Consider the following 12,669-nt stretch of genomic DNA (forward strand, 5'->3'; position numbering starts at 1 on the left):
ACAGGAACACATCCAGCTTTGTTTCAGCGGCGCGGGGTTGGTCTGTATTCAGGCTGGTACAGGTTTCCTCCATTGTTTTTCAGCTGGAGGGGAAGGAGCGTGCACGCTGGAGAGGAGGGGGTCCCCCCTACTTGTCAGTAGCACCTTTCACCGCTCCCGCGTGCTGTCCGGCATCCTGACCAAATCCCTGCATTCTGCGTGTCACTGCAGAATGACCGTCACAGCGCGGCTGAGGGGTTTTGGACGAGTGACGGCGGCTGTGCCGGGGCAGGGCTGGCGACCTGCACCCGCCGGAGGAAGCACGCCCCAGCACTGTACTTCCTCCTTCAGCTGCTTTTGAACTAAAGGATGAAAATGGCAATTAAAAACAACACCCGTGTCCTGAGCTGAAGTGTGCTGGGTGGGGGCAAGCACGAAGCAGCCAAAGGGAGGGGGTGCCAGGTGATGGTAGGTGAGCCAATGCTGGTTTCGGTTCTTGACAATTTGACAGCAAATGCTTTTCTTTGATGGCAACAAGGCCACCGGAGAGGGCTGTGATGGGGCCCTCATCTCAGATGATGCTAACGAGGAGGAGACACTTAGGTTCCACGTGCTGTCCTGGCCCCGGGCAGCTCTGTGTTTAGCTTGGTGCTGGGATCCCATCAGCAGGTTTGAACTGGGGCACTGCTTCCTAATGGAGAAATCCCAGCAGGCTGTGGTAGGAGCTGGCATTCCCTGGCTGGATGTTTGGGTCAAGACTCACCTGTTCTCCCTCTGCTCTCAGGGAAGCTTGTTTTCAGCTTTTGAGATTGACAGGCATTTGTGTCCCTCCATGGGCAGGACGAATAACCTCTCTTGTGTGATTGCCCACAGATGGATCACGGTCCAGAACCGCGTGGGGATGGATCACCAGATATCATTTGTTTTATCTTCAGCCTAGGGTATTTTCTGTCTGATCACCTCAATGCGTGCTCACTCTGATTTATGAGTGTCCCTTCTCCACTCAGGTTGGTTTTGTAATTTACAACGAAGGTTTCTTTAACAAATTCACAAGAAAAGTCCAAGTACATAGTATGACGGGGAATAAGTGTACCTCTCCTTGTTCTGAGAAAGGCATCTTTCTCACTAGGCAAAGGTTTGTATTGCAAAGAATAATACAGGGTAGACCACATTTTCTGCCAGCCTCAAAGCTCCCATCTTTTTAGTCTGGAAGGTTAGAATGGTCACAAGTCTCAAATAAGTTGTATTTTAGGAGAAAAGGTTCTTTCTGTCACAGTTTTCTGTCAGTCTTTCCAAGATCGTATCCTTACCTCCTCAGAAGTTTTATAGTGCTTGTCTGCTCCAATCCTGTGTTGTTTTTATGGGTGTCTGGCCACATCTTCTCAGATCTGTATGGAAAATCATGTGCTTATTCATGACTTTTGTTTCACATGTAGACTCCCTATAAACACATAAATCCAGGACATGCGTGACAAATCACTGGTTCCTCTAGGCTTATTTCGCAAGGGAATCCCAGCATGGGCTTAACTACATTCAGAAATAATATTTGTACAGGTGATAGGCCATGACCGCACACTCATGTAGTTGAAGGGAGGAGAGCTTTAATAAAAATGTCTGATTGTAGCCATCAATATGCTGCTCAGTTTTAAGTAGTTGATCTAGAGGTGAAGGAAGTCTCCTCCTCCACTTGCTAGCGTGGTGTCGTCTGTAAGATTTTCCTTCCCTTTTCAAATATGATTTGTAGTTGTGATTTCAGTTGCCCAGCTCAATCATCTTGTCAGGGTTGTATGTCACAAATGTTGAGCACCCTGTCTCTGACAAATAAGGCTTTTTAGAACTGAAAATATGCAAAATCGTTGGGTACTGCTGGTTATCTTGGCTTGTGTCTACCCTGAAAATAAAACAAGCAAAGTGGTTTGAAATAATGCCAAAACCAAGTCTTCGACTTCAGTGTGTCCTCAGTTTGTGAAGATCCTCAAACATCACAAGGATGAAAGAAAGATGTTGAAAGTGAAGATAACTCCATCACGAGCACTTCTGCTATGGATCCTTCATTTTTGTCGCACCTGACCTAGACGAGCTGCAAGAACTCTTCTACTGATGCATGGCCCATACTTCACTTAACACTTCTAACTTCAAGTTTTTCCCCCAGATCAATGTTTTGTTGTTTAATGAGATGATTTCACAAATTCATACAGAAGTTCCATGAAAATCTGAATTAATAAGGTAAAAAATGGGGAGATAAGAGAATTCCCTGTGTCTTTATAGTGCACTGTAGCTAAAAACCAAGCTCTTTACCATTCCAAGCTTACATATGTGTAAAATGAGAGGAAGATGAGAACAATGCCTTCAGAAGGGAAAACAAGCAGTCTGAAGAAGTAATGTAAGAACAATTTCAAACCGAGAATGATTTAAAGAGAGGGAATGACACGCTTCATATTGAATCAATATGGAAAGGTGCGTGAGGCCTGTTAATAGTGATGAGCTTTCTGCTAGTGGATGGAGATATGTTTTGATCTCAGGAGAGTGGAACAGCACTTTGTGTCTTCCATTTCCTCTTGTTTTCCTGTCATCGCTTCAGCCCCAGATAAAGGATGGGATTTTCAAAGTCACACAGCCTTGACCTGTTCACTTTGTCACCAAATTCAACTCAAACGTTGCGAGTTCTGCCTGCCCTTCTATTTCTGCCTTTCCGGGGAGAGGGGAATTGATGAGAATGAACGGAAAAGCAGCACTATTGGTTTAAGGAAAACAATTAGAGACCTATGTGTGCTTCCCCACTTAGCTTCTCGCGCGAAAATAGGTGCTTTCAAATGCTGCTCTGGTGTTAACAGCTCTTCTGAATCTGTCATTGTACCTATGTGTGTTTCATTCACCATCTCCGGAAGAAACTGAAGTAGCATCTTATGGATGAAGAATCTCCATTTTAACCTCTACAAATGTCAATTGTTCTAAACCTATATGCAGCACTTAGCATCAGGCCTTACCCACCAATTATTAACAGCATCCTTTGCTACACTTGAAAATACATTCTCAATAAGTGTTGTCTGGAAAACAGCTTAAGTACTTCGTAGTTGTTCCAGTCCTATCTGGTTTCTTCCCCTCCTCTCCTTTTTCTTGAACCATTGAACTGTGCATTAACAGTTTTCCCAAAATGATATCATTTTATCCACTTTCCAGCAGACCAGAAATACTTAATGTGTTTAGTGGCTCCCAGGGTATGGCATGAATTCATCTGGATTAGTTGATCCTCATCTTTAAAAACCTTACCTTAGGCAAGGTGTGAGATTTTTCTATCTTGATTCACAGGACCTGTATTTACGTGCAGCAAAGACTAGTCTGCTCCTTTCACATGTGTCTGGGCAATGTCAAAAGGTAACTGCTATTTTGGTTTGGACTAAGAGGTGACTTGGCCAAGAGAAATTTCTTATCTCAAGATCTGATTCTTTAAGTCATCACTCTTAAGTTAATTTGCTTAGGATACTGCTGGCATCCAGCAGCAGTGGGTACTGGCATGGGAGTTGGTGGGAGGAGACCTTACATCAAGTAAGGTCCTCCGAATGTTGCCTGAGAAAGTGTCTTCACACAGCCCGCTTCCTCCCAGAACCTGTGTTCATTGTCAGGGAAACTCCTGTGGGCACATGGAGACCTCGCTAAGGAGAGAAACGTAACTGGGGAATTATGTATCCAAGAAATGCACTGCAGTTTCATTCTCCACATACCTAATGGCGTGTAGTCCCTGCTATGACCTATACCAGAGGGGCCAAATTAGATGCCACAGGGCAGAATGTTTCTCTGGACGTGCAGTGGTGTCTGTCACATACACAGACATCTCCTGAAGAGCAATAGCTCCTTACGCCAGGGCTGCTCAGCAGAGCGAAAAAGCAGTGGACTTTACGTGTTTCATTATAAGAGTCCTGGAATAACACTTTACGCCTGGTTCAAAGCCACATTTTTAGTGAATGACTAATCTTTTCTCTTCCTCTCTTTCTAAACTGTTAGCTCCTCAAAACACAAAGGGGAGAGGCAGGGAAATTATTTGCCTTCCAGCCGGAGGGCTGACCAGTGAATCCAGAGTAGGAGGATCCTACTCTGGTTGACAGGTTGAATATGTCACCGGCCGCTCAGGCGGGGAGAGAGATCCTGCTCCTTCCCTTCCAGAAACACAGATGTGCTCCCTCCACCTGCGAGGAGAATACCAATGTGAATCATTTCATCCCTTCCTGCCCCTGGGAGTCATTTATGTTGAATTTTAAAGGCATTTCACGACTGAAACTCAACCACCTGTCCATCCTCCCCTTTGGCTGTAGACGGAGCTGTGGGGGGAATTGGGTGCCTTCCAAAGCAAACAGCCCCTTCCTGTGGCCCAGCCAGGCTGCAGCAGCTGCGGTGGGAGGTGGGAGCAGGGAAATATTAAAGACATCAAGTTGGGTTTTGGTAGAGCACTGGTAGTTCCTCTTTGGGGATGAGCTGATGCTCCTCCAAGTACGCCCATTGATCTGCGCGTGGTGTGGCGTGCAGGAAATGGTTAAACGAAATATTCCCCCCCAACTAGTGGGGAATGAATGAGGGTACGAATATCACCATACATCATCCAGACTGGTGGCTGCGACATCTCTCTGGCTTTGGGCTGTTTATGACCTGTTCCACCTGCAAGGAGGGGCTACTGAAATAGCTTAGCAAAATGGTGCAGTATGAAAACCAGTCTTTCTATGGAAAAAAGTTGTGTAAATTGCTTGTGTGACTTACTTACAGAAACGCTTATGTTCATTTACATAGACTGTAAAATGTGTTTTCACAGTAACATAAGCCTGAAAGGCATCTCTTGGGCCATGAAATCTAGTTCCTTTGTGGCTGTGCAAAATCTCTCATGAACTAAACACAGCGCAAATCCCTGTACTGTCCCTGAATGTTCCATGGGAAATAGCTACAATAGGAATATTTAGCCAGCATACTCTCTTTTAGCTGTGCTTTCACCTCTTATGCATGATCTCTCTATTCAGTATTCCTTGAAATCTTTATATTTGCTCACTTGTAAGCTGTGGCAGCTTCCCAAGGAAACAAGTTATTTCAATAGCTGGGGATGGTACTTTGTGATTGTATTCAGCAACACGGGCCCAGGGTCTCCAGGCTGGGAGAGTTGCACGTCATCCGTGAGCAGGTAAAAGAATCTACTTTTATGCCCCAGGTGCGTAGGGAAGGAGGCCTGGATTTTTTTTCCAGCTATAACAGACAGTTCACGTGGCATTGGGCAAGTCATTCAATTTCTTTTTACAACGTTCCTCCACTCTGCAGTGTGTATGACAATCTTTATCTGGTTTTGGCGGCAAGTTTTTTAGGAGAGAAGATTTCTTCCTATGTTTACGTGTAGTTGTGTCTCTGGGTATTGCCCTAATTCCCACTATAACATCACCAAATTATGCTTGAATAAATTACACATCACGGATATTAAATGCTCAGCTCACTTTCAGTGCGAAATAAAAACCTCAAATGATGGTAACTTAAACTGGCAATAAAATAGCCAGCATTGCGCTTGTAAATACTTAATTTGCAAATGTTTAGAGAATTAGGCACCTGCTATAAATCCTTATCGTGGGCTTTGCACCCTGTTGGTAATCGGTGAGCTATATCTCACTTCATTATGCATGAACGTGTAATTTTCCAAAAGCATAAACGTGGCCTCCAAGGGCACGCACGTTAATAGCGTTCGAATGAACCAATTTGTTTCCTACCCAACGTGTTTATCTTCCAGCTCTTCGTTGCGAGTGCCAGTGGAAAGGTTAATGGCTCACAGTTCCCTGTCAAATGATGCACTGATTTAACCTCCGCAGTGTCTGGATTTTTCATTGTCTTTGGCCTTTAGCATCTTGGAAGTTAACAGCTGCATCCTGTATGCTAGCCGGGACGTAAGAGGGTCTTCTTTAAATTATTGCACGTGTCCAGGATTAAATGGGATCCTGTTTCCCTTGTGCTTATTGTGGCCCTGATTCATCGGGTACATGATGCTTTGGGAGCAGTTGTGCTTGCTTCAGCAGAGTCTTTATGCCATTGTAAACACACTAATAGCCACCGGAGCAGCTGGGTCTGGTCACCTGCCAAAAGTCAAGCGGCTCTTAGCTGAATCCATGCACAGCATTCCCAAAGTCAGTGGAAATACCTGGGCAGGAGTGAGAGGAATATAGAGACTTAAAGGTAGTGTAGTCTATGGGAAGGGATGAAATGTGAGGTGGGGCAAGGCAGGTGCCTTCAGTGATACCAGAACCACTGTGCAGCACGCCTAGTTAAGGTCGTGCTAAAGTTTGCAAAGTTTTGGTGATAACCAGGCTCAATTTTGACAAACTGAGGGGCAAACCATGTGTTTGAAAAACTAATTGTGTGCAAAATTTTGCCCAATTCTCATAAAAAGTCAAATGACGTGCTTTTTTCCCCACTAAGATATTGGTGTTGTGTAAACCCGGAACCCATAAATCAAGAAAGGAAAGTCTAGTTAAAAACCCCACAATCAAACAAGAAGATTTCTCCAAGGCGTCAAATAAAAAAATTACTGGTGCCCCTAATTTTTGAGGAAGAAGCCACCTGAAAGCCACTGTGAGAACTGCGAAGACAACCACGTTCCTCATGAACCCAGTAGCTGATGGGCTTAGTACAATGTGGAAGAGCTGAGGAGCCATTTAGAAATTACGCAGCCGTCTCCCTGTCTTGAGGGAAAGCAGGAGAAGAGCCCTCCCCAGAGGTGTGTGCTTTCAAACTCGGCCCTTGCTCTGATCTCTGGGGGGTTGCTCCTGCTGCCGGCGGGCAGCAAGCGAGGACCAGTGGCACGAGTGAACGCCGTGCCCCAGGAGGCTGCGGAGGGGTATTCCTGGATGCACGAGCAGCTGAATCTGGGATCACACACATTGCCACGCAGAAGCAGAATGGTTGGCTGAAGTAAGTCATTAAGCAAAAGCTGAGAAATACTAAATGCACTCGGAGAAATGAGGGTTAGTGCTGAACGGTGTGGAAATAGGGATAAAGGGAAATGAAACACATGAACATCATTTCCAGGTAGAAACAGTCGATATTTTTGTATGCAGATGTCCAAGAAAGCCGTCTAATTGAGGATATACATTTAAAGATGGGTAGAGGTTATCCTGATGCTTGGAGATGTCAGACCCAAGCTCTACCAAAACGAATATTCAGCCTCTCCAAAAATGAAGATGTTTCTTTAGGTGCTTAAATACAACTGCAAGTGTGGCAGTCTCAAGGCAACTCGAGTGAATTCGGAGCAGAGCCATGCTCAACCATAATGCACCTCCTTAGGCGCCCCAATTTGAAAACTGCAGCCCCATTAGATATGCTCCAATTATTACTATTATTTGCTACTTAACAGCTGTCATTGAAGGCTCAGGACAGCTTTGTGCCGGATGCTGTGAGTACGTATAAAAAGAAAAAAAAATGACCTGAAGGCGCTTAAAATCTCTGCCTGAGAGACAATGAATAAGCGCGGCTGGCTGGGAAGCCAGAGGTGATGGGAAGATAGCTGTGAAACATTTGATCAAGTCTCAAAAGAATTCAGTGTTGTCTAAATCTGGACTCTGAGCTATTACGGCGAATAAGTAGCATTAAGTAGGCAGGAATGGCTGCCTCTGAGCAGAAGGAATATTTATTTCTAAGCTTGAGTAATAATTACCATGGTGAAGTCAATGAGTTTTAAAGGAAATAATTAGGCCACGATTACAGAGGTGGGGAGAAAAGCCAAACCCCAACCACGCAAGCTCCCTCTTCCTCCGCTAACCTTCTCTCCCTTTCTTTCCCTGCCGTCCACTTGCTGTGTTAATCTGGAATTTGAATGAAAAGTTAAGTGTATCTAAATGTAGCCTTGCCCCTGGGAGAGGGAGTGGAGATGTCATCAGGGATCTGTCAGAGTCAATAACATTTCCCCTGCAGCCCCGAGCTGTGCCTCAAGATCTAACATTTCTGTCTGAATTATCAGCTAATGCTCTGACAAATTGCCTGTGATTTTCTTTTTTTCTCCCGGAGTGGATGTGCCTGGTCTGCAGATTAGGTAAAGGCCGCCTGGCCCTGGTGTGCAGCAGCGGCTGATGGTTTCCAGCCAGGCGTTTCTGTCAAGCCGTGGAAGCGGGAGGCTGTCGCGGCAGCAGCCAGCCCCGTTACCCTCGCCGGCTGCGGATGCGCTCGGGTGTAGGGCTGTTACAGCTACGACTATACCAAACGCTATAGCTATAGTGCTGCGGAGATACCCACCGACGGTGGAGGTGGAGTATCAGGACAAGAAAGACATGGACCTGTTGGAGCGGGGCCAGAGGAGGCCGAGGAGATGCTGGGAGGGCTGGAGCCCCTCTGCTGTGAGGACAGGCTGAGAGAGCTGGGGGGGCTCAGCCTGGAGAAGAGAAGGCTCTGGGGAGACCTTCAAGCGGCCTTCCAGGCCCTAAAGGGGCAGCAGGAGAGATGGGGAGGGACTCTGGATCAGGGCCTCTAGTGACAGGACGAGGGGTGATGACTTCAAACTGAAGGAGGAGAGATTTAGACTAGATATGAGGAAGAAATTCTTGGCTGTGAGGGTGGTGAGCCCCTGGCCCAGGTTGCCCAGAGAAGCTGTGGCTGCCCCATCCCTGGAGGGGTTCAAGGCCAGGCTGGACGGGGCTTGGAGCAACCTGGGCTGGTGGGAGGTGTCCCTGCCCAGGGCAGGGGGTGGCACTGGGTCATCTTTAAGGTCCTTTCCAACCCAAACCATTCTATGATTCTATGAGTTCAGGACCTGATAGAGAGTTGGAGTATGAGGTTTTGCTCTAACTGAACGGCTGGGGAAATGAAACTGGGTGGGTGTTAGCATAAGCGGTGTTGCTAAAATGAGCAGGAATGCTGGTTTTCCTTGCAGAAGGAAACAGCCATTAGTGGCATAGTCCTCAGAGAGCGAGGACATCAAAACTACCAGGTGATTTTGCACTTGTAAAATGAAGTCATCTTTGAGAGGAAAGACTCTGCGGAGGATGCTGCAGAGAGGCACCCGAGGGGTTTCTTTCTCTGGCCACAAGGTTCAAGCACCTCTGGAACTAAGCAAGCCATCACCATCGGCTGCCTCTTCTCAGGCTGCGTGCGATCCAAAGCGTCTGTTTGTGTACTTGCTGTAGAAGTGGTTTTCCTTGAAACATGAGCTGGTTTTTAAACACTGTGGGCGTAGTGACAGTCTGTAATTCTGATCATGAAATAAGATCATGAATGAGGGAGAGGTAGGAGGAATTCTCATCTGAGCTCTCATCGTCAACATTTACATTAGCTGTTGCAAGTCTCTTCTCCGTAGGCCGGGTGGGCATACTCTCCCTCCCTGGCCTTTTCCTGGTGTCTCTGTTCACACGCGAATCCCTGGCAGTGTAAATCCCTGGCAGTGTAACACCTGCGGCTCCTGCGTGGAACAGCCCTCCCACCCCCTCTGCAATGGGCTTCCAGTGGTTTTTAAATTCCAACTGAAAACATGCTTTGCCCAGCCCTTTCCCTTGCTAGTTATTAATTGACATGATAATATTACTGGCTCTGCTCTGAAGTGTTTGGGAATTCAGCAACACCGCAGTCTTCCTTTAGGCTGTGAATGCGGTGTCCCAAACCCATGTGAAATCGATCGGATTTGGGTACCGAATTCCCTTAGACTCCCATTGCAAATTCCAGTCTTTTACAGGACTGTGGAGTAGTAAAAGCAATTTGGGATATGTGACGTTTTCTCCTGCCTTCTCTAGGGGCGCGTCTAAAGGAAAGTAAAACCTCTGGGAGGTTTGCGGGACTAGAGGCGCACAAACCGTAAAGACACCGAGGTGCTTGACAGAGGAGCGGTGGCACCAACCAGAAATATTCCTGTATAGTTCTAGGAAGCCAAATGACTAAAAGATAGAGATATTTATAATCTTTCTCAGATGTCCATATAAACATGCACAGCAGCCAGTAATAGAAATGCAGTTCTGGATTCTTTCTGAGCAATCTCAGGCTGGGCACGCTGCTTTTTTTATTAGATGCACCGCAAAGATTTCAAGCGGGAGGGATTGAAGAGGAAGGAGAGACAAAGGGCTTTGCAATCTACAATATCACACTTAAAATAATTATTAGTCATAAGTAATTAAAACAGTGATACTGGTAATTGGTATGTAATGTACATAAATAAAATTATTAAAATGGAAATTAGTTCTAGAAATTGCCATTTCTTATGAAAAAATATTTTTTCATCTGAAATTCCTAATGGGCTACACGTAACATTTGCACTGCCTAGAATTAAATCCCTCTTGTTTTCATGTATCAGTATATGTGTAGAGGGCACGTAGATAAAATCTTTAAAGTCTTGGAAGATAGATTGCATTTTCGATAGACTGGAGATTCGGTAGTGAATAGATACAGCAAAGGCCACCTGAACAGATGAAGGGAAATGAATGGGTCATTTATTTCAACAGTTCCTGTGTGTGGCCAAAGTTTGACGACATACAGAAATAGTGGATGGCTTGGGCTTGAGACTGTTATACTTCTATAGGGCAGCTGCATCCTTCATCCTGCTGGTAACCTCATCCTGAGGTAGACCTTTGGTGAGCCCTACAGCTGGTCACTGTGGTGGGAGCGAAGGTTTCTAGAGAAAGCTGTGAGCTGGCTTGTTTGCTGTTTGGCGTTTGTTTTGTTTTGTTTTGTTTTTCTTTGAAGAAAATACTGCCTTTTGCTTGGCTGGAGTGTCTGACTGTCCCTGATCTCGGGGAAGGCAGAGGTGCTTGGATAAGGACGGGAACTGAGTCAACAAGATAACTGCCAGTGTTGGAGAGCAATGCTGTTACTGTCCCGTTCCCAGAATCCAAGGGCAGAGCAAGACGGGTAATACAGGGGCTAGTACCCAGGCTTTGGGGTAGAGAAGCCTTAAGAAAACCGAGTCATGAACACATAAAGAAATCTTTCCTTGATTCTGCTACCTACTTTCACACTAAATTAGTGTAGGCAGAAATGCAATAAAGAATTTGCCAAGTGCGATACATTAAGGCTATTTCTCTTGCCATTAAAGTTTCATGTAAAAGTTCTACAGGCAGGTCTTGGTCCTATTTATAGGTATCTTTCTTGCCTTCAACAATATTATTAAATTCTTTTGTTATAGAAAGCTAGTCTGAAAATGAGGCTACGTGGTAAATAAAACATAACGCTTGCTTTTGCTAGTATACTTATCTCCACAAAGCAATATACTGAAGAATATTTTCCCCATACGTTTTTGTCAACATGTTATTGCATATGCCTGTTTAAGCAGTAAACCAGTTTGAGTACATTCCCAGAGCACTTGGTTGTCCTATCGGTTTGCGGTGGGGATTACAGAAGTCATGAGCTGGCAGCGCTGGGTAATTCCTGACCCCAAAGACCAGGGGGGGACATGCAGGGGAGAAGGGAAATTTATTCTCCGTATATTCCTAGGCAGCCCAAGAGTCTGCTTGGGTTCTCAAGTCCTTGAACTGCATCAGGGCAAGAGCTTTGAGGAGCTGTTTCATGCTGGTTCGGGCCATGGTGTGTGTGAGGTGGTGCAGCGGTGCTCCCCACCCCACAGAAGAGGCTCAGCTGTGTGTCTTGGTGGCAATGCAGGGCCAGAGGCTGCTTCTGTCCCATCCCACTGGCACCAAATCTTCTTCCTGCATAAGGCAGCGCTGGCAGGTCCACCCTCGTGCCATGGCGCGCTTCTCCAGACATTGCATGAGGACCAAGCACCAAGGTTACTGCTCCTGCAGGATGAGACGCGTGGCCAGCAGGTCAAGGGAGGTGATTCTCCCCCTCTACTCCACTCTCGTGAGACCCAACCTGGAGTACTGCATCCAATTCTGGAGCCCCTACTACAAGAAAGATACGGACATGCTGGAACGTGTCCAGAGAAGGGCCACGAGGATGATCAGAGGGCTGGAGCACCTCTCCTACGAGGACAGACTGAGAAAGTTGGGGTTGTTCAGTCTGGAGAAAAGAAGGCTCCAAGGAGACCTTATAGTGGCCTACCAGTACCCTAAAGGGAGCCTACAAGAAAGCTGGTGAGGGACGTTTTAGGATGTCGGGTAATGGTAGGACTAGAGGGAATGGATTAAAACTAGAGATGGGACGATTCAGACTGGACGTTAGGAAGAAGTTCTTCACCATGAGTGTGGTGAGACACTGGAACGGGTTACCCAGAGAGGTGGTGGAAGCCCCATCCCTGGAAGTTTTTAAGACCAGGCTGGATGGGGCTCTGAGCAACCTGATCTAGTGGGAGGTGTCCCTGCCCATGGCAGGGGGGTTGGAACTAGATGATCTTTAAGGTCCCTTCCAACCCTAACAATTCTATGATTCTATGGGGCAGCAGCAGAGCCTGTGGGGTCATGCAGGTAGGTTGTAAGAGGAGATGGAGGAGGCCAGTCTCGGCCATGGCCCTGCTGGGTGAGCTGTGCTGTGGAGCAGCTGATGGGAGACCTGGGAGCCAGAGCATGGGTTTGGGGTTCATTTTGGATGCCGTGCAGGGCTGGCATTAAAAGCATGGGTCCCTTGGGATGGACTGGGAGGAGAATCATAGAATCGTCTCGGTTGGAATTGACCTTTAATATCATCGAGTCCAACTGGACTTGATGCAGAGGAAGCAGAAAGCAAAGTTTGGAGGCGTTCCCCACTTTAGGGGTACATCTTTAAGTGCATCACCAGCTTTGCTGAGCAAGACATATTATTGTTTCA

Source organism: Larus michahellis, chromosome 13 (genome assembly GCF_964199755.1).
Source record: "Larus michahellis chromosome 13, bLarMic1.1, whole genome shotgun sequence".
Classification (NCBI taxonomy): Eukaryota; Metazoa; Chordata; class Aves; order Charadriiformes; family Laridae; genus Larus; species Larus michahellis.